General features: G+C 39.2%; 1 protein-coding gene across 9 annotated transcripts in view; it reads right to left on the bottom strand.

Moving 5' to 3' along the window:
- Nucleotides 1–19,563, bottom strand: part of LOC148001562 (uncharacterized) — an 89,092-nt gene extending 69,529 nt beyond the window's left edge. For 3 of the 9 annotated variants that reach the window (XR_015635849.1, XR_015635852.1, XR_015635851.1), the window contains exons 1-3: nucleotides 19,286–19,424; nucleotides 15,855–15,954; nucleotides 516–673 (exon numbers count right to left, since the gene is read on the bottom strand). The gene's annotated coding sequence lies outside the window, so the exon portion shown is untranslated. Of the gene's footprint in view, nucleotides 1–515; nucleotides 674–2,610; nucleotides 3,461–9,967; nucleotides 10,154–11,551; nucleotides 11,607–15,854; nucleotides 15,955–19,285 lie in introns of those variants that run through there. The other 6 variants (XR_015635856.1, XM_087581935.1, XR_015635846.1 and 3 more) reach the window with 5 other exon arrangements.
- Between the last annotated feature and the right edge of the window lie 260 nt (nucleotides 19,564–19,823).

Genomic DNA, 19,823 nt, shown 5'->3' with positions numbered 1-19,823 from the left:
ATGCCGATTCCTCAGAAGCTAAAATGTACAGGAACAAGAAAAGAAGGATTGGGGCGGACCTTTGCAAGCCATTTTTGCTGACCCATTTTGTAGAATTTGTACAACCTATTTACACAATTAGATTAATTTTGACATATAGAGGGAATTATACTAGAAATAAAGCTGGGATCCATTAACCAGTTAACACCAGTTAACGTGTGGGGGTTTAAAAACTTTATTAATGTATTTAATTGGGTGATTGGGTATGGCACGAGCTTGTATTTGCATGTGATAATATAAAATATTAAGTGTCCTAAAATTCTCAACACATTTGTCTATGGCAAACAGTCTCCTTGCTTCAATGACTTTAGCTACAATTTTATAGGATAGTTCCTTGTTAAATGTTTGCTCTAGTCAATATACCCTTTCCTAAATGGGACATTCACTTTTTTTTCTAGTTCACCACTGGATTTCAACTTGAACATGCAGATAGGAGGCAAAGAACAGGTAAGTTTTCCACAGCTCATAGCACTTGCCTGTACCACGAGACAATGACCAGTTTAACCGTGGCTTCTCTGGCTTGATTCTTTTCTTGGTCCTTCCGGTCCTTCCGTGATACTTTTCTACAACCAGTGCTTTTCTTAATGGGCCTACTTTCCATTGTGCTGCTTCAATAGAGCTGCCTATCTGTCACCTGTGAAGAAAGGTATCATTTGGCTTACAATGAAATAGAATACAAACCATCAAAACAGCATTCAACCATTCATGTGTAATCTAAGCAAAATAAAGACAGTCTCCACCCCAAAAGAAGCAATGCTAAGATCTTTGAGCACAGATTATCTCACAACAAACTTTATTTTCTTGAAAAATATCATTCCACCAAAAGAAGCCTGAATACAAAAGGATCCTATTTTTATGGGCCATTGTTTCGTTTTGCACTTAAGCCCCCAGAAATCTCTGTCCATTATCTTATTTTGACACAGTTAGTTCAAAGAAACTATTAGGATGTTTATAAAAAGAGTGGAAGACAAATAGAGGTTACTCATTATTTGCGTTGTGTTTATCAACCACATGACCATGTGCTTTCCTTTCCTGCCTTCTGGGTTTTTACATGATTTGGGAATGAACCCTGATATTAGTGATATGAGCATGACTATTAAGTCTGTGCATCTCAGAGAGCAGCAGCTTAGGTGCACTATGGCAGGAACACTGCTTTTTTTACTGTCTTTGACTTACTTTGTTGAAAACATTAAAATTTTGACCCCTTTTAGAAATCAAAGGAAAGATCAGAGCAATCACTTGAAATATCGAGAAGTGATATGGGAATTTAAAAGATATAGACACTGTCTGCTAACACGTGAACTAGCTCCTCCTTAAACAGGTATAATGTTGAATAGAGCAATGCGATGCTAAGTATTGTGACTTGATAAGCAGCAGGTGGGACACACTGAACAGTGCAGCCACTCAGTCAGAAAATGTCAGGTGATGGACTACAATGGTCAGGTCTTGGTGTGTCTGACACGTTTAAAGCATATGTTTAATGTTGAAGAGTGCTTTGATCGTCCACTGAAATGTCAGCAGTGTGCAGTTTCTTCTACTCTTAAAAAATGTAGTCATACAGGCCTAACCACTCCTTAGTATAATAGGAACATAATTGTAATGTTGCCTCATCTGGAAATAATAAAACTTAAACATCCTAGAAGTTGAGGATACCTATTACTGAAAAAAAAAACACCTCTTTTGGGATAAAATTACAACTTCCAAGAAAATAATGGTCTACTTTCTTTTTCCTTAGGCATACATGATTCTAAACTATTAAATGCGGAAGAATTGGTATTTCATTCTCAAACTCAGATTATTTTCTATAATGGAAATGACTTTGGCAGAATAAAAGACTTGTTCACACACACTTGAAAAAGAAGAGAAGGAAGTGGAAGGATTATGACAAAGGATGTGGATGTTTGTAAAGCAAATATGACTGTATTCCCATCCTGTGTTTGTACCAGTACCCCTAGGCTTGTCAAAGAGAAAGTAGGTTGCAGGTCATTGTATAAACGTATCGAAAATACCACTACATCATTTGTTGTCATTCAATGTACAAGTGAAAGTGTATCTCCTTATACTTGATGGCAGCAAGGCAGCCTATGAGGTTGGTAGTTGGTTCTCTTCTCATTTCTAGGAAGGGACAGATGGTTAGGGTACCATTCAGCAGCATGCATGGGACTGGGCAAGGTGTGCTGGTGACTATTCCAGTGAGTCCCGCCTCCAACAATGCTTTCTGCAAAGTAGGGCAAACATGCTAGCTCACCATAGGAAGGCAAGCTTACCAGCTAGTCTCTAAACGTTAGATCATCAGTCTTTCTCCTTTGTTTTCCTCTGCCTTTTTGTTCTCTTTTCTTGCCTTCTTCAAAGAGCTTTCTCTTTTTCCTTCTGAGGATCTGGACAGGAAAGGAAGCTCTCAGTCTGCCAGCAACCTTAGGGGTTAGAAACTGTCTGAGGAAAAAGCCATTTTGCCTGAAGCCTCTGGGAATAATGTCAGCTCTGAAGGGAATTTAGATTATTACTTTTATCTACAATTGAAATCAAATATAAAGGAACAGTCAAAGAGCCACAGCAACAAGGACTGCAAGATAAGATTACAAAAAAAAATGAGTTTATATCATAAGGACGGAAATCCACATTAGGTGTGTTAGAAGCATGCTTGAGTAAAGGAAAGGCAAAGCAGGTGATGGGGTCTCTGTTCTAAAAGTTCCTTTAAAGACCGAGACAAAGAACGCCACATTTGGACAGCAACCAGCTCCAACTTAAGTGCTTGAAAGCAAGGGGCTAGTCTAAATGGCTTCTGCTATCTCTGCCTAGGATTTTATTTTTAGGACTGTCAATCAGCCCTCACAAAAACATGAAATGTTCCTATCTCCAGTTCTCAAAGGTCACATTCACCTAAGTTGTCAAAAATACATCAGCAAATATGTATAGACAAATGCCTCAAAACAAAATATTTTCAGTATTGACAGCATTAATATTTGTTTCAAATATAAAAATTCTTATGTTTTATCCCCCATAAATACCACAGAGTTAATGATGGGTATGTAGATTGTCTTCAAAGTAGAAAAAAAATTCAACTTTCCTGAGGATAACAAATATATCTAGATACAGGAAGAAGTGCAGTGGCTGTGTACTTTCCTGCTCTAGGTTCTGGACAACATTTCAGGGGATGAGGGACCGCAAGTCAAACACTACAGTCCTCTGCCCTACCCTGCACTCCCCAGACATCTTGGGGTGATGAGAGGACAAGGTCTCTTGAGTGAAACTAGTGATTGTGGACACTGAGGTGTTTCACACTCAGAAGAAAGAAGATCTGCTGACGAATCACTATGACCGGGTATGCAGCAAAGCTTCTTTTGGTGTTGTTTGTTTTCTTTTGTGTGTTTTGGAGGTTTTTTTTCATGGTGGTGTTTCTTTCTTTCTTTTTTTCTTTTGTCTAAAATTGATTCAAAGGGTTGTCAGGGCACATACTCCAATCCAGAATCTATATGTAGATAATAAAAGACCCCCAGAACCCCCAGGGACTAAACCAATAACCGAAGAGTACACATGGAGCAACCCATAGCTCCATCACTATGTAGCAGAGGATGTCATTGTCTGGCACCAATGGGAGGAGAGACCCTTGGTTCTATGAAGGCTCAGTGCCCCAGTGTAGGGGAATACCAGGATGGTGAGGTGGGAGTGGGTGGCTGGGGAAGCACCCTCATAGAAGCAGTGGGAGGGGGCATGGGATGGGGGTTTGCAGAGGGGAAACTGGGAAAAGGGATAACATTTGGAATGTAAATAAATAAAGTATCCAATAAAAAATTAAACTTGAAGAAAATAATGATACTTACATGTTTTAGCATTTTCTACAATATTATCAAAATAAAATTTATTAAAACAGAAAAAATACTTTAATAGTTGGAGAGTAAATGGGAAGAAAGTATATAGCTTACATTAATAAAATTCAAAACATGATGGTAGCTACCAAGAGGCATGAAGGAGATAAGCTGACCCCAGGGTAAAAAGAAAAAAAACCATATGGATAGCATATTGCCTCTGGGAAAGTATGCCATACCAGTAGAGAAAACCTTGTCACCAGTTTGGTGGGGTTAATTACATGAAACAAGAGTGGTTGAAGCCATGTTTGTCTTGCACAGATATGAACAGATTCTCTCCCTTTCATCCATCCAGACAGATATGAAGAAGGAGATGGTGCCACATCAGCTGCATTAAATATGACATCTTTATAAAAACTGAGAATTAAGCATTTAAAGTCTGTGACTGGAGGGTCTAAATGTTCCTAGCTAAGACAGACTACTATTGTAATTCAATGCAACTGGAAAGTCAAGAAACTATACAAAGATGTACAGGGAGCCCATAACCAAAGCCAAAGTAGGCTTTCATCACAGAACAACCCATACTCATAAAAACTTAAAATGTTACCTTAATGAGATACACATATAAAGACAAATTGATGTATAAATGTTAGTAAATAATAGTTTAATAAATTAATATATGGCAGATGGAAGGAAAGAAAGATTAGATAAATAGATAGATAGATAGATAATAGAGAGATAGGTGACAGATGATACACACACAGACATTTATATATGCATACATACATCAGGCATACATATATACATACATGATAGATACATAGATACAAAAACAATAGATACTGAGACATACATTGAAAAAAGTTCATATAGATGAATAGATAAAATTTGGTTCAATAGTACTGTCAATATCTTACAATATCAGAAAGGCCTGGAATAGCACATCCCCAGTCTTCAAGGCATCTATTCAAATAACCCTTTCCAAAAAGAATCCATTTTTAATTCTTGCTAATCCCAGAATAGTAAACTTCAGTTCCTTGCCAGTCATGGCAATTATTCAACATGGCAAATCATAAATTTCCACAGGGGGTACCCAGAGTACTCTCTCTCTTCCCGGATACGATAAAACCTGCCACCTGCAATTTTAGTTTTTACTTTCTGGTCGTGCAACCTCATTGCGTGCTGTTATCCTTCTCTGATTTGAAACTATACATGACTAGAACTGCCATCACTGTCCTCTGCTCAGTGTCCTGTATTGTGTGTTCACCATTTCCTGACTTCAGGGTAAAAACTGACCTTCACTGACAGAAATAAGGAAACAAGTGAAATGCTAAGGTTTGTTTTTCAGAAAAACATTAATAAATATTTTGTAAACCTAGTAGCCCTTATTAGGTAATGTGGAAATGCTAGGAAAAAAGAAATTGCCCATAAACCTGCTGAGTAGCAATGTTCCCACCTATGCCTTCACTAAACGTTGGGAAGCAGGAGGATAGTAATGGAGGCTCAGCACGAAGAATTACACTAGACTTGGTGTTTGTGTGTTAAAGTGTTCTCCGAAAAGCATATACTACAATCTGAATGTCCTAGGAAACAGTCTAGAGTGTGCCTAGTGGATGGTGTTTTGTCCATGAGGGCTGGACCCTCAGCAATGGATTAAAGAAAAACCTTACATGGCTTGAGGATGAATGTTGGCTTGCTTGCTTTCCCAGTGTTCTCCTGCTGTTCTGCCTTCATCCATGGATAACACAGGAAGCAAGAAGAACCTCTCCACCAATCTAGTAACCACATTCCCCAGGACTGGCCGAGTATGAAATATTCTGTTATACAGGTCTACCAGGTGCTAGTCTCTCCACGATGTCATGAACATCTAAAGTGTCGCTGCCTTATATGGTCATTGACGATGCTGCTTTTTCACAGCAGTAGAAAAGTAACTGAGACTGAAGTACCAGGAAGGGGGCTATTGCTTGACAAACCTGACCATGCTGGGTCTTATTGTTGTTGCTTGTTTGTTAGAAGAATTCGGGAGACCTTGGGAGTTTGGACTAGGAATGAAATTGAAAGCTACAAGTAGATATTAACAGGCCATCCTTGTAGAAACACGGAGAACAGTAGTATTAGAAGGAGAGCAATATTAGTAACTGGGCTAAAGACTGTTTTTGTAATATTTCACTAAAGTGAATGGCTGCATTTGTTTCTCCTAAGAATCTACCTGAAGGCAAATTAAGAAGTCCAGGATTAGTTTCATAAGGAGATTTGAAGACAGCCTAACATTCATTCTGTGGCTTGATTATTAATGATCAGTCTTAAGCAGATCCCCAGTGAAAAGGAGCAAGCATGATAAAATTAAATACAAAATGTACATTTGAGGAGAAAAAGAGTATCAGTGAATTTAATGTTGTAGCCAAGACTTGTAGTGAAAGAGAGGCAGAGAGGCCTTTTCCAATTTGGAATATAGAAAATGGTACCCTCAGGTCAAGACCCTGTTCAGCTAAGCTTCCAACTTGTGTCAAAGAAAGACTATGTCACAAGGAAGGGAACAGCTTTTCAAAACTTGTACACAGGCAATGCCAGGAGAGCTCAGATCCCATCCAAGTGACACATAATTTAGCAGCATCCAGCACATAGAGTAAAGAAAGATGCAGGAATAAAGCGGCTCAGAAATCTTTCTCTGCATTTAAAAAAGCCTTGAGGCCAAGTATGTGGGACAGGAGCCTCTGTTTCTAGTGTATGAAAGGCCACGGTAGGTAGCTATGAAGGCGTAACCTGGATTGAATTGCAGACCCCCAAGAGATGCCGGAGCCTGCTATATCTGTCAAGGAGAGCTATAGACAAGGAGTTGAACCAGTTGACAACAGAGAAGTTTGTTGAGCAGACCTATATAAACCCTGTAACATCAGACAGAGCAGCAAAGCATTTGGAGCTTGCCCTGTTGTGCTTCGGTCTTTCTTTGCTGCAGTATTTCCTTACTGTGCCAGCTTTCAGAGTGAGAATATACATTCTGCGCCCTTGCATATTGGAAGTATATAATTTGATTTTTTTACTTTCCAGGTATTATAGTTAAGAGACTGCCACAGTCTCAGAAGAGATCTTGGACTTTGTACTTTTAAAACTGTGTTGAGACTGTGAAAAGACTGTGGGGACTTTTAAAATTGAACTAAATGCATTTTACACTGTGATATGGCTACACACTTATAGGAGGCCAGGGCCTGATGGTTAGAATGAAAATGGCCCTCCTAGACTTGCTCATATATTCGAAAACTTGGTCTTCAGGTGGTGGAACAGTTTGCAATGATTAGGACAGTTGGCCTTATTGAAGCGGGTGGGTCACTGGGTATCCTTTGAGTTTCAAAAGCTCATGCCACTCACACTAAGTTCTTCTCTGTCTAGTGGTTGTTGTCTCAAGATGGGAAATCTCAGCTACAGCCCAAGTACCATGACTGCAGTCTGCCGCCATGTTGCCCACCATAATGGACTTGGACTAAGTCTCTGAAACTGTAAACCTCCAATAAATTTACCTTTACTAAGTTGTCCTGGTCATTGTGCGCCTTAAGGGGCTGGAGAGATGGCTTAGTGGTTAAGAGCACTGACTGCTCTTCCAGAGGTCCTGAGTTCAAATCCCAGCAACCATATGGTGGCTCACAACCATCTGTAATTGGATCTGATGCCCTCTTCTGGTGTGTCTGAAGACAGCTACAGTGTATTTATATATAATAAATAAATTAAAAAAAAAAAGAAGTGCACCTTAAATACTTTGGCAGTGTTGCTGTCCTTGTCTGTGATAATAGCTTACAGTTGCTGCAGTTCAGATGATGACAGTCGTCATTCATGACAGACGTGTCCTGCATGCCCTGTTCCTAAAACACTGGCATCTAAGTAAAACTTGAGTCATTATTTACTGTCTCCTCATTTCTACTCCTTCTTCCTTTCTGTTCTCCCTTCAAAGACTTTTAACTTGGTAAGTAGAATATGGTACAATATTAAATTTTTACAAACATTTGCACATACTTAACCCCAATCTGCTGCATGTTTTGAGAACTGAAACCAGCCTAAACTATCAGTTGATAACATTGTCATAAATTGAATTACCACTGAGCATAAAAAATAGCAAATGATTTGTGGTGCCAGAATTGCAGTATAAAGCAAGAAATTCACTGATTCTTTGACTCTTTCAAATAATTATACTGAATGATCAGTATACTCATGAGACAGATCCTAAACATCATTATGAAATAGTTGCAAAATTAAAATGATTGCTGGATTGGAAATCACCATCAGGGAGCTCTGAATCCTGATCCAAACCACCTTTTCCTGATTTGATCTAGTCTTCCCATCATTCCTAAGGCTACTCAGTGGTCTGAAATCAGGTCAGATGTAGATAGAGTTGTGCAAGAAAGTAAAAGGGCTTTTTAGTTATATTTTTTGTTTATTTTTATTTGTTTGTTTATTTTTAGATCCACTGATGTTTGGAGACTATATATCATGCTCTGAACAGTAGTAACCCCTCTCTATCATTATGAAAGAGAAGGTAACATTTACTCAAAAATACCTATTCCTACTACTGCCCTTTCCTGAGGCTATGAGCACCTGGACCCTGGAGTGTCAGAACCCTGACTAAGTTGGGAGATCCACACCACTATCTTTACTTAAGAGGTCCCACACGATGGTATTTTCAAGAGTAGGCCTTTGAAACGTGATCTGCATTATATGAGTTTGTGGGATTGGTACTCACATAATGAGGTTAATGTTCTTTTTAGGAAAAAAACAAGACTCCCCTTTACATGACAATAAGAATGTAGCCATATACAAGTCTAGAAAACAGCAGTTGTACCAAGTGACGATATGAAAAACCAATTCTTGTTTAAACCATCAAGGCAATGGTATTGCCTGAAGCAAGCTGAACTCAGTATGAGGTCAACGGTTATTCTCTATCTTTGCAAAGCCCCTGTCCTCTAAAACCAAAGTGCTTCTCCTTCCACTAACCCCACTACCTAGCACTGAGCACTTCTGCTGAGTATAAGCAACACTTCAGCACTTCAGCGTTACAAACAACGTTCCCTGAATTCCTCTTCTCCTGATCTCTGAGTCCAGTTTTTATTAGTAGGCTCTCTGCAATATCTTTTTGCAGTTAAGCAAGTGATGGCCCCTTGGAACTAGGACACTCTGGTCCCCGTGAAATTACACTGAACTTTCCCTTTGCAGTTGTTACCTAGTGACCACCTTAAGATCCATTTCTCTGCTTTTTTCATGCACTCTTTTTTTTGCTTTACAGATCTGAGACTCCTATTTATTCAAACTTCAAATTACTCAGTGCTTCGTCTCAGCTTCGGAGGCTTCCGTTCCCCAACCCCCTTTGTTTTCTGAGATATCAGCCTTGCGTTTCCCTCAGAGCTGAAATTCAGAGTGAATCCCCTTGACACTCAGAATGTTCAGACACTAAAGAATGCCAAGAAGCCAGGCGCTGCAGACTGTTGTTAGACAGGCACACATAGCTTTTCCTTCTGCGCTTGCTTTAGATCTTGGTGTCAACTGCCTTGACACTAAGCAGGAAATGAGTGTTACTTTACCGGAGGCCTCAGAGTCCTTACAGATCCATGTATGTATGTGAATAAAGTGGAATTGAGTCGGAGCATAGCCTTTGTCCTTTGAGAACCCAAAACAAAATGAAGACTCCACACATCACAGTGGAAGAGGTGAAATCGTGTTCCTAAACATTCTTTTAGAAAGAAGGTGAAGATTAACTTCAGGTACCCTTGAGGAACAGGCTGTGGGACTCACGAGCAGAGAATGGCTGACCAGATGAATGTGGTGAAGGAGCTGCAGCCAGACCTGATGAACAGATTCCCACCTCTGGCATCCACATGGTGTGTGTGTGGGCGGGGGACGACACTCCCACTTAGACACACATGGACAGAAGTTTTTAATTAAAAATATTATTTAAAGAAGGGCAAAAGACAGTGAGTAGAGAAAAGAAAGTGGTAATGTAAGGGGACAGAGCTCTGCTTCCCCTGCACCCGCTCGCACCACCCTCTCCCCTCACCCCCCCCCCCCCCCCCCACACACACATACACACTACCGCACATTCAGAGAAGAACGAAGTAAGTCAGAGCAGTGTCCATACCTACCTGCACCATTCCTTTTCCTCAACTGCTTTAGACAGACTTCCGCTCAACTATGGGACTATGACCTCGTTTTTCTTAGAGCACTTTTTTAGAAATCCCACCACTGTAATTTTCGCCATATACTTTGAAATGCAGATAAATCTTCTCCTAGCCTTTTGCCGTGTCTTTCTCAGAGGACCACAAAAAAACCTTTGGACAAGAGATCATAAGGAAAGATGAATTCCCTCTTGCCTGGTCTCCGTAGGAGTTGAGGAGCATCGCTTTGATAAAGCCAATTAGCAGACACGGATGGCCTGAGCACATTGACCATCTTCCCCTGTGTCCTCCAGGACTTTCATCCTACTTCATTCTAGTGTTTAAAAATCTTACTGTCTTTTGTTACATGGCAGTTGAGTTTAATCTCTCACCTCTACTGCAGTAGTCTTGAATAAAGTCCTCCTGCCTGTCTCACTCTGTCTCATGTAATTTTCTTTGATGGTTTCTAAAGCCAGTTTATGAATAACTAACATGGACTGAACTGCCCTCAGGTCCTTGAATGGGAAGAAGACAGCTTTCACTTCTCCATAGAAGTCAGAGGGTGAACACTGTAATAGTTTCTGTGGAGGAAAGTGTTTTTAAACTGGACAATTCTAATTCTGTCTTCACTATCATGAAAAAGGAAATGGCATTCCAAGAATCAGCAAGCTGAAAGCACAGAAAGAAGCCAGTGACTTTTACGATCCTCCTGCATTAATATAACTCTATTTGTTTATACAGATCTATGATTAGTTCTTTTGTAAAGATGTATTATAGAATCTTAAAATGTGTTAAGAAGTATAATCTTACCCAAATGATATGTCAATATCAACCATGATTATGAAAAAATTACATGATGGATTTTTGTAAGGATATCTTATCTTATCCAGACCCTGAGTGTATAGAAACCTACAAGAAAATAACGTGTAGGGCTGGAGAGACGGCTCAGCTGTTAAAGGCTAGGCTCACAACCAAATGTATAAGAAAAGAATGTGGAACTGTTTAATCCAATTTTCATCTTTTATTTTTAAAGGGAGCAAATTTTTCATTATATTTATTTGTAGTAAGTTATAAATGGAGGACATATAGCAAGAGAAAATTTATTGTGTATAATAAAATTCAAACTTTAACTAAAAAACTTACTTTACTTTCATATAATAACTGTGACTTAGACAAACACCATGTATTACACTTAGGAGACTTGCTACAGGAGAGGAAACTAAGCTAAAGCGTATTGAAAACAATAGTTTTAGGTCTTGAAATGTTAACAGTGGAAAAGAAGATATTCCAAGTAACACAGCAACTCAGATTCATCTACACTAAGGAGCCTGATGAATACTATCTCAGCCACTCTTGGTGATATATCAAAGGGAACACTATCTCAGCCACTGTTTGGTGGTATAGCAAAGGCAGGTGCTAAAATGTCAGCAGTTACGATTAAGTAAATCACAGCAAGGTTGAGGCAAGCTTTGAAGAGTCCCCTGGGAGACACAAGTGAACAGGCCATAATTAAAGCCCAAGAAAACTGTCTGGAATGAGAACTTGGGTGCACAGTGCTGCAGGGTCTCGTACCTGGAATCTAATTATTCCTTCATCCTGGCAAGAACAGAAGCCATGATTGCTGCCCCTGGGAAGAGGAATAATGGTGGTGCTTGAGCAATATAATTGTCACCCCAGATGTCTAATCAGCAGCTAGCACTGGGCCTTCATGATACATGGGGACATGATGGGGGTTCAAGTGACATTATTCTAAGACATTCATACATGTGACTACAAACAAGGACTCTTCCATACCCACTCGGCTCTTTGCCACCAGAGAAGCCTACAGAAGCACTACCATTTCTCTGCAGGATTTCCTGAGTGGAAATTAAGGGCAACATGTTAAGGACATTAAAGACATCAATTCATATTTCCTAAGGTACTCCAGTTCTTAATACAGTGACATGGCATGAAGAACACTAGAAAACGAGAAGGGAAAGTATCTCCATTGAACTGGGTCTTTATATTATTGTTTGTTATCAAGGAGGATTACACTGGTTCTTGTCTATACTAGGCAGTCAAATATTCTATGGAAATATAAATGAGAGAGAGAGAGAGAGAGAGAGAGAGAGAGAGAGAAAACAGATGATATATACAGAGTTAGGGACAGACACAGAGAGGCAAAAAGAGAGACAGACAGACAGAAAGAGAGACAGACAGACAGAAAGAGAGACAGACAGACAGACAGAGGAGACAGAGGAGACAGAGAGGCAGAGAAAGAGTAACTAGGGAGGAAGGGGTAAGAAGAAGCTCCTGAATTTAGAGACCTGCCTTTCCCACGGCTGGGGAATCACACCCTTTTGAATAGGTCAACCTGATGTTTACATGGTGTACATGCTGTCAGCTTTTCTGCCATATGTGCCACTTTCTTTCAAGAGGTGGAAATAGAAAGCTATGTTTACACAGAGTTTGTATCACAAACGTCATCACCTTTGCTTTCTCTTAGCACATTAAATTTTTTTTACCTTTAAAGCAAAGCAACCACTCTTGCTGCTAAAGATATGATGCTGGCCTTCACACTGAATTTCTTCTCACAGTTTACCCCAAGGGAAATGCAAAGAGGGTAAACAAGAGAGTGTATGGAAGTACTTAAAAAGTCAAGGAAACTGTTGATTGAATTTGCCCATCCTGGCCGTGAACATCTGAATAAACATCGTGTTAACTATCATACTGAGACATGTGTGGGAAATACTTTCATTATTACTACCTGACGGGCCATCCGGGCAGTAAAATATTAATGAGATGAGAGGTGATGAGCCTCAAGGCATTCTTGTCTAGTGTTGCAGATAAAATGTGTCCGTAGAATTTAAAACTATTCCAAGGCAAAATCAGTTAGTACAGTACCCTGTAAGTCAGGACAGAGGTTCTTGAGGCAGGATCCACTTGTATTGCTTTGCAGTCTGCACACACTCAACTCTACAGACAAAATCTGAGGAATGCTGGCACAAACAGCCAGGATCAGCTTGCTTGGGAAAGGATCTAGCTACAACTCCCCTTAAGGTTAGATGAGGTATACCTTATAAAAAAGATACAAAGACATCCAAACAAGTTTATCCCTGGATGGGCCTGATAAGAAAGTAAAGGTTAAACCTGATAGGAAAGTTGACGCATTTCAGTACTTCGAGAGAACACAACTTCAAAAACGTCAACTTCATCACAGAAGTCATGATGACTTTTAGGGACCATCCAACACGGAACATTTTTCCCTCAGGCAAATGAAATGGTGGCCTATTCTACATTTGGTTCATAAAACAAGAGATCTCAGGGAGAGGAAGCACCCAAAATTGGGCACTCATGGGCAAGGAATTGTTGGAAATGAAGCTTGAGAATTAATTAGTATTTTCATCTCTCCAAGAACTGAGGAGGACTCCATACTTAGTGTGTGGCTTGGAACAATACAGATCATGAGAGATATTTTTTCTGGAGTTAATAATGCAGATATAAGGAATTTATTTAGAAAGTAGAGGACCATAATACTGAATCAGGAAGAAAATCACCAAAGGAAGGAAGGAAGGAAGGAAGGAAGGAAGGAAGGAAGGAAGGATAGAACTCATAGGATTTCATGTAAGAAGTTCTCATATTAATTTTGGTGTTCTTATTAAAAACCCCTGGTAAATGAAGCCCATAGATGAACTGAATCCAAGCTGCAGTTGACTGAAAAAGACAAACACACATTGAAAAAAAAACAAACAAAATACTGAATTGTTCCAATTACAGGAAGTTCATGAATGAGCAACACAAATCTGCAGTGATAGGAATAAAACAGTAATTAGCTATGAGAATAAGTAGGAGTGCCAAGAACAAAGGCCAGAAAAAGTGATGTAGGTCAGAGATGCAGCCTGTGACTTTGCTGGCTGTGGTTACACGGGCATGCGTGTACATCTAAGATCCATACAGCTGCAGAGTTAAAAAAATTGCGCACTTAATAACAGAGTTTGATACTTGGCTTTGATCCACCTTAGACAAACTATCAACCTTTGTTCTGACTAGATTCAAAGACTTCACAGCCTTCATACTTGAAATCTGTTTGTAGCCAAGGAAGCACACATTTCACTCTCACTTCCTGATAAACAAAGTGAAGCCATCCTTGAACACTAACTCCCATCACCCCATTTGGTACTTAATACATTGTGAGTTTCCATAAATATTAAACAGGCACTCCCAGTTCAGGCACTAAGTGAAATGCAAAGGCGCACCAGGGAGGTGTTTACTGAACACTGGGATTAGGTACCACTGGGATATTAAAAGTAGCATATACTTAAGACATGGTTTTAAAAGCACATTGGAAAATGCGGTCAATACTTCGCTTGGTGGTTTAAACACCAAACTTCACAATGCACATGCATGCACTCACACACACACACACACACACACACACACACACACACAGAGAGAGAGAGAGAGACAGAGACAGAGACAGAGACAGAGAGACAGAGAGAGACAGAGAGACAGAGAGACAGAAAGAGAGAAAGACAAAGAGACAGAGAGAGACAGAGAGAGACAGAAAGAGAGAAAGACAGAGAGACATAGACAGACAGACAGGACAGACAGACCGACAGACACTACACACCACAAAAGCCATCATTCAATTTAATTCATAAGACTTACTCCTACATGATCATCTCTCAGCAATTCTAGCCTGTGGATGCTGTAAATAAATCTTGGTGGATAGAGAGAAAGAATCCCAGTTTTCAGGGTTCACGAGCCTTAATTCTCCATCTATTTCTTTAATGGAGTACCTTTGGCACTACTCTGCCCTGGAGTCACAGGTAAAGTACACTAATGATGACCAATAGGTAGGGAATGAAAACAGAGATGAGGGGAGTCCGTGATGCTTAGGTGAGGAGCACGAAACCATCTATCTCTTTTAACTCAGACTGTGAAAGGGTAGAAAAAAGATTTTGATTTCTTTTTTCTTTCTTGTTTACAACTAAGAACTCACAGAAAATATGTTTTTTTCTTTCCTTTATATAGTTAAAGAAAGAAAAATGAGAATATAAGACTAATTTATGCATCATATGTAAGGTTGTGGGAAGTGTGTGTGTGTGTGTGTGTGTGTGTGTGTGTGTGTGTGTGTGTGTGTATTAAGGGGACCTTGAGAAATACCTTCTCCTATGTGTGAGGTATGGAAGTTGGGGAAATATCCCTGCAGAGTGTGTTCGTGTGTGTGTGTGTGTGTGTGTGTGTGCCTGTGTGTGTGCCTGTGTGTGTGTCTGTGTGTGTACACATGTGACGAATGGAGCTGGAAAATGCCCCCATATGTAGGGCTATCAGGAGGTTTTCCAGGGATATTGCTGCCACCCTTGTGTCCCACTCCTTTCATTTTTGATGGCTGTGAGTATGGTAAAAAGAATCCAAAATGACAGGTCGAGACCACAAGAGAACTGCTATGTACTCATAAAAACAATTTATATTTTAGGTCAACATGTTCCTGGGTACTGTTTTGTCAGTTTTTGTTGTTCAAGTCCTGGTGGTTTCTATGTGAGACCATCTGATTCATAACCATATTTTACAGATAAGAACTAAGAAGATGAAATAGGTCCAGCAGAGGTGAGGAGGCAGAGCAGGAAGGAGTAGGAGCTTCATAAATGAGCTGCGCATTTCTTAGTCTTTCAAAATGTTCACTGATAATAATGTGTTCTGACTGGTGGCTCTGACAGCTATACCTGTGCACATCTCAGAGATTGTCTATGTAAGTGACCAACACAGCAAGGAAGCAAAAACACACAGTGGCTGGTAACTTTCTTCCATCACATATATAGTCAAGAACATGTAATTGCTATCTTACCTTACAGAGCACACTTAGCATATTAGTTATTTGAGAAAAGTAACTTACCTGTGCATGTAACTCCTTGATTTTGTTGGACCAATGAGGTCATTAGTTGATACATTCTGTAAACTGGATCATTTATCTCAATATTTTTGTAACTCTCTAGCTGGGGAAAAGCAAAACAAAATAATTGAGCTTTTATTTGGGAACTAAAATGAAGTCTTAATTTTTTGATAAATATCAGTTCATGAGATGAATGGAAGAAATTGCAATGTCTAAAATAGGGAATACTTAATAGCTGGAAGGAGGAATAGTGGAAGGGAACACTAGCCTCTCAGGTTTTCCTTGAAATCAGTATACTAGATGTGCTAATATGGGAAGATCTGGAAAAAATTTAAATTATGTGCTATGTGGTGTAAGAAAGATTAAAACAAAAAACAAACAACAACAAAAACAAATAGACATTAACAAGTAAATAATGCTCTGTGTGGTGGTTTAAATAAGAATTTCCCCCAAAGGCTCAGATATTTGAATGCTTGGTCTGTAGTTAATGAACTGTTTGGAAGGGTGTCAGAGGAGTAGATCTGTTGGAGGAAGTGGGCCATTGGAGGCTTGTTTTGAGAACTTAAAGACTTGTGTCATGTTGAGTTAATTCTCCCTGCTTTCTGCTTGTGGTTTCAGGATAGATGCCTTCTCTTGCTTCAGCTGCCATGTCTGCTGCTTGCTAGCATACTTTATTGCCATCACTTACTGTAAGCTTCAATAGACCTTTTCTTCTATAAGCTTCCTTCATCATGGAATGCTGTTAAGTAAAGTTTAATGGTTCATCTTAGTGGAAGTGCGGAAGACAGTAATGTAAAAGCTATTCAGACTACTGAGACGCAGCTCAAGAGTTTCAGAGGGAAACAATATTAACAACTGGGTTAGAGACCATTATTCTGATATTTTGCTGAGGGGGGGCGGGAGAGAGAGAGAAAGAGAGAGAGAAAGTTGTTTTCTAGCCATGTCCTAAGAACTTGCTACAAGCAAAGGAAATCTCAAGACAGCATAATATTGATCCAATTAGCAAGACCCTACCCAGTTAAGTTCCCCACTTATGAAAGAAAAAGTTACAAAATTTGGTGCTTGTCTTAGTCAGTGATTTTATTACTGTAAAGAAATACCATGACCATGGCAACTCTTCTAAAAGAAAGCATTTAACTGGGCCTTACTTGCAGTTTCAGAGGATTGGTGTATTATCAGCATGTAGGAAGCATAGCAGCACACAGACAGAAATGATGCTAGAGGACCTGAGAATTATACCTCCAGATCCACAGGCAGCAAGAAAGAGAGAGCCACTGGGCCTATATTGAGCTTCTGAAACCACAAAGCCCACCCTAAGTGACACGAGTTTTCTGAACAGGCCTCATGTACTCCAAGAAAGCCATACCTCCTAATATCTCTTATGAAGCACGTCTTCCTAATGACAAAGCATTCAAATATTTCAGCTAATGGAGATCATCCATACTCAAACCAGTATAAGTGCTTGCTCTGCCGGGTTTCAAACTTGCTTTGATTCAGTGCTTCCTCATCATTCGTCCATTCCTCCATTTGTAATGGTACTCTATATTCTGGGTATTTTATATTGGAAGTACACTATTTCAATTTTTAAAATTTTAGCGAGGCAGCCAAGCAGTGGTGGCACACACCTTTAATCCCAGTGCTTTAGAGGCAAAGGCAGGCAGATATTTGAGTTTGAGGCCAGTCTGGTCTACATAGTGAGTTCCTGGACAGGCAAGGCTACCCAGAGAAACTATCTCAAAACAGTAAAAATTTTAGGGATGGTTACAGTTAAAAATTAAGCACCAGAAGACACTTTGCATTTTAAATAGTATTGAAACTGAAAGGACATGGTAACTAAGCCTAAATGCATTTCTTGATGTGATATGAATATTGGTCTATTAAGGCCAGGGAATAGAATGTGGTGGTTTGAATGAGAATTTCTCCCATGTACTCTCATGTTTTATTACTGGACCATTGATGGTACCTCTGGGGATGAGGTATAGAGGTGTGGTCTAGTTGGAGGAGGTGTGGCCTTGATGAAAGAGGTATGTGTTTGGAGGTGAATATTAAGAGTTTGGAAACCTACCCTATCTAGAGTTTAATTTCTGCTTCTTGCTGGTGCTGGAAATATGAGTCCTCCATCTGCCATTAATGTAACTTACTGTCTTTGTTCCACATTATAGACCTGAATTTTCTTAACCATCTGAGATGGTTGTTTTGGCCATGATGTTTCCTCAAAGAAATTGAAAGCTAGCTTATACATGATGGCAAAGTTCTAGTTCATTATCTTCATCTACAAATCAATTTAATACTTTGCATTTTTACCATAGCACTTTTATGAACATCTCTACAATACTTAGATTTATTAGACGTGTTGTTATGACTGCCTCTGCTAACTTATATGCATTACTCTATGCTGCAGATCTTATCAGTTTCTAGTTCCCTTCATCAATACCTGTTCTCACATGCATATACCCACACACAGTCTCTGCTTGCTCTCTCTCTGTCTCTGTCTCTGTGTCTGTCTCTCTCTCTCTGTCTCTCTCTCTGTCTCTGTCTCTGTCTCTCTCTCTCTCTCTCTCACACACACACATACACAAACACACACACACAAACATACACACACAAAGTTGAGGGGTTTGAGAGAGAGAGGCATGGAAAGGTTTGAAGGGAAGAAAAATAATGCTAGAAGTCATGCAATTATATGTTAATTTTAAGATGGTAAAAAGTAAAAAGTAAAGTGACATTTAAAACATTTTAAACCACAACATATAAAGTCATTAAATTCTAGCTCATCATTATACATAATAATGTAACGTGTTTCTAATTTATGTTGCTGTTCTCACACTTTATTTCTGATTTAAAATTCAGTTTTTAATTTAAGAAATATTAAATTTTTCACAAAAGAGGGAGCATTTAAAGGGAAAAATAAGTGATTATTAATATATAGTTCTATAAAACACCACTCTGCTTTGACTGTCAAAGTAGTTTTAGATTTAGCAAAAAGTTCTCATGAAAAGAGTTAAATGTAATCCTTGACAAAGCTTCTAAATGACTTTGTTTCTTTTTGCTTTATTGCCTTTTCTCCCTAATAGATTGATTTCTCCCTAATAAAATGATTCAAAATACTGGGTTTCATAAGGCAAGGTCTAAGATTTCTAATCAAATCCCTTTATGTTAGTCATAGCTAATATAATTCAGAATAGAAATATGTGTACCAAAGAGTATTGTTTTGATGACATTTTAAACACCCGCACCCACACACAAACACACGTGCACGCTCATGCACAGATTCTTAATGTTAAATTATATCTTCTCCAAGTTTGATTTTGATCAATCCTCACAGCTACTCTTAATGATAAAAGACGTTGAGGAGGTAATGTAGTATACTGGGTTAATAATAATCAGATTTTCTTGTACTGAAATAACCTCCTGGTTCCAAGGAGCTTACATACCTTATAGATATTCTCTCATTAATCTGTAGAAGATCGATGTGAGGCAGATAGCGAACAGTATGCTCTACTGAGTACAACACACACGGAATGATGGTTAGAACCATACCTTGTGTTTGTAGATCGCCTTGTGCAGAGGTTCTCAGAATATTTTGCAGATGCTAGGAAATGAATTATCTAAGGCCGGGCTGGGCAGCAGCAGCAGAAGCCTTAGCTTCTTGGGTAATACAGAAACATGCATGGCAACTTGCTCCATTTCACCGGAGGTGATTAATTAGAAGGACACTGCTTTCAACTAATTACATATTTGAGTTTGACTTCAGGTAATTTATTAACAAAAGCATACTGCTTAGAAAAGAAGAGGGTAATAAAGAGTAGTCAGGTTAGAAATTTCTTATTTGGTAGTAATTACATTATCACGGCACTGTGATAACAAACTCAGAGAATCTGGTTAAAGAAAAAATGGATTTGGGGAGAAAAACATGAATTATTTTTTATTATAATGCACACAATTGGCAGGTTTGAAACAGAAATTTGATGC

The sequence above is a fragment of the Rattus norvegicus genome, chromosome 13 (assembly GCF_021556685.1).
Source record: "Rattus norvegicus strain SHRSP/BbbUtx chromosome 13, alternate assembly SHRSP_T2T, whole genome shotgun sequence".
Classification (NCBI taxonomy): domain Eukaryota; kingdom Metazoa; phylum Chordata; class Mammalia; order Rodentia; family Muridae; genus Rattus; species Rattus norvegicus.
The sequence above is the reverse complement of the archived record's forward strand: the minus strand, read 5'-3'. Positions and strand labels throughout refer to the sequence as shown.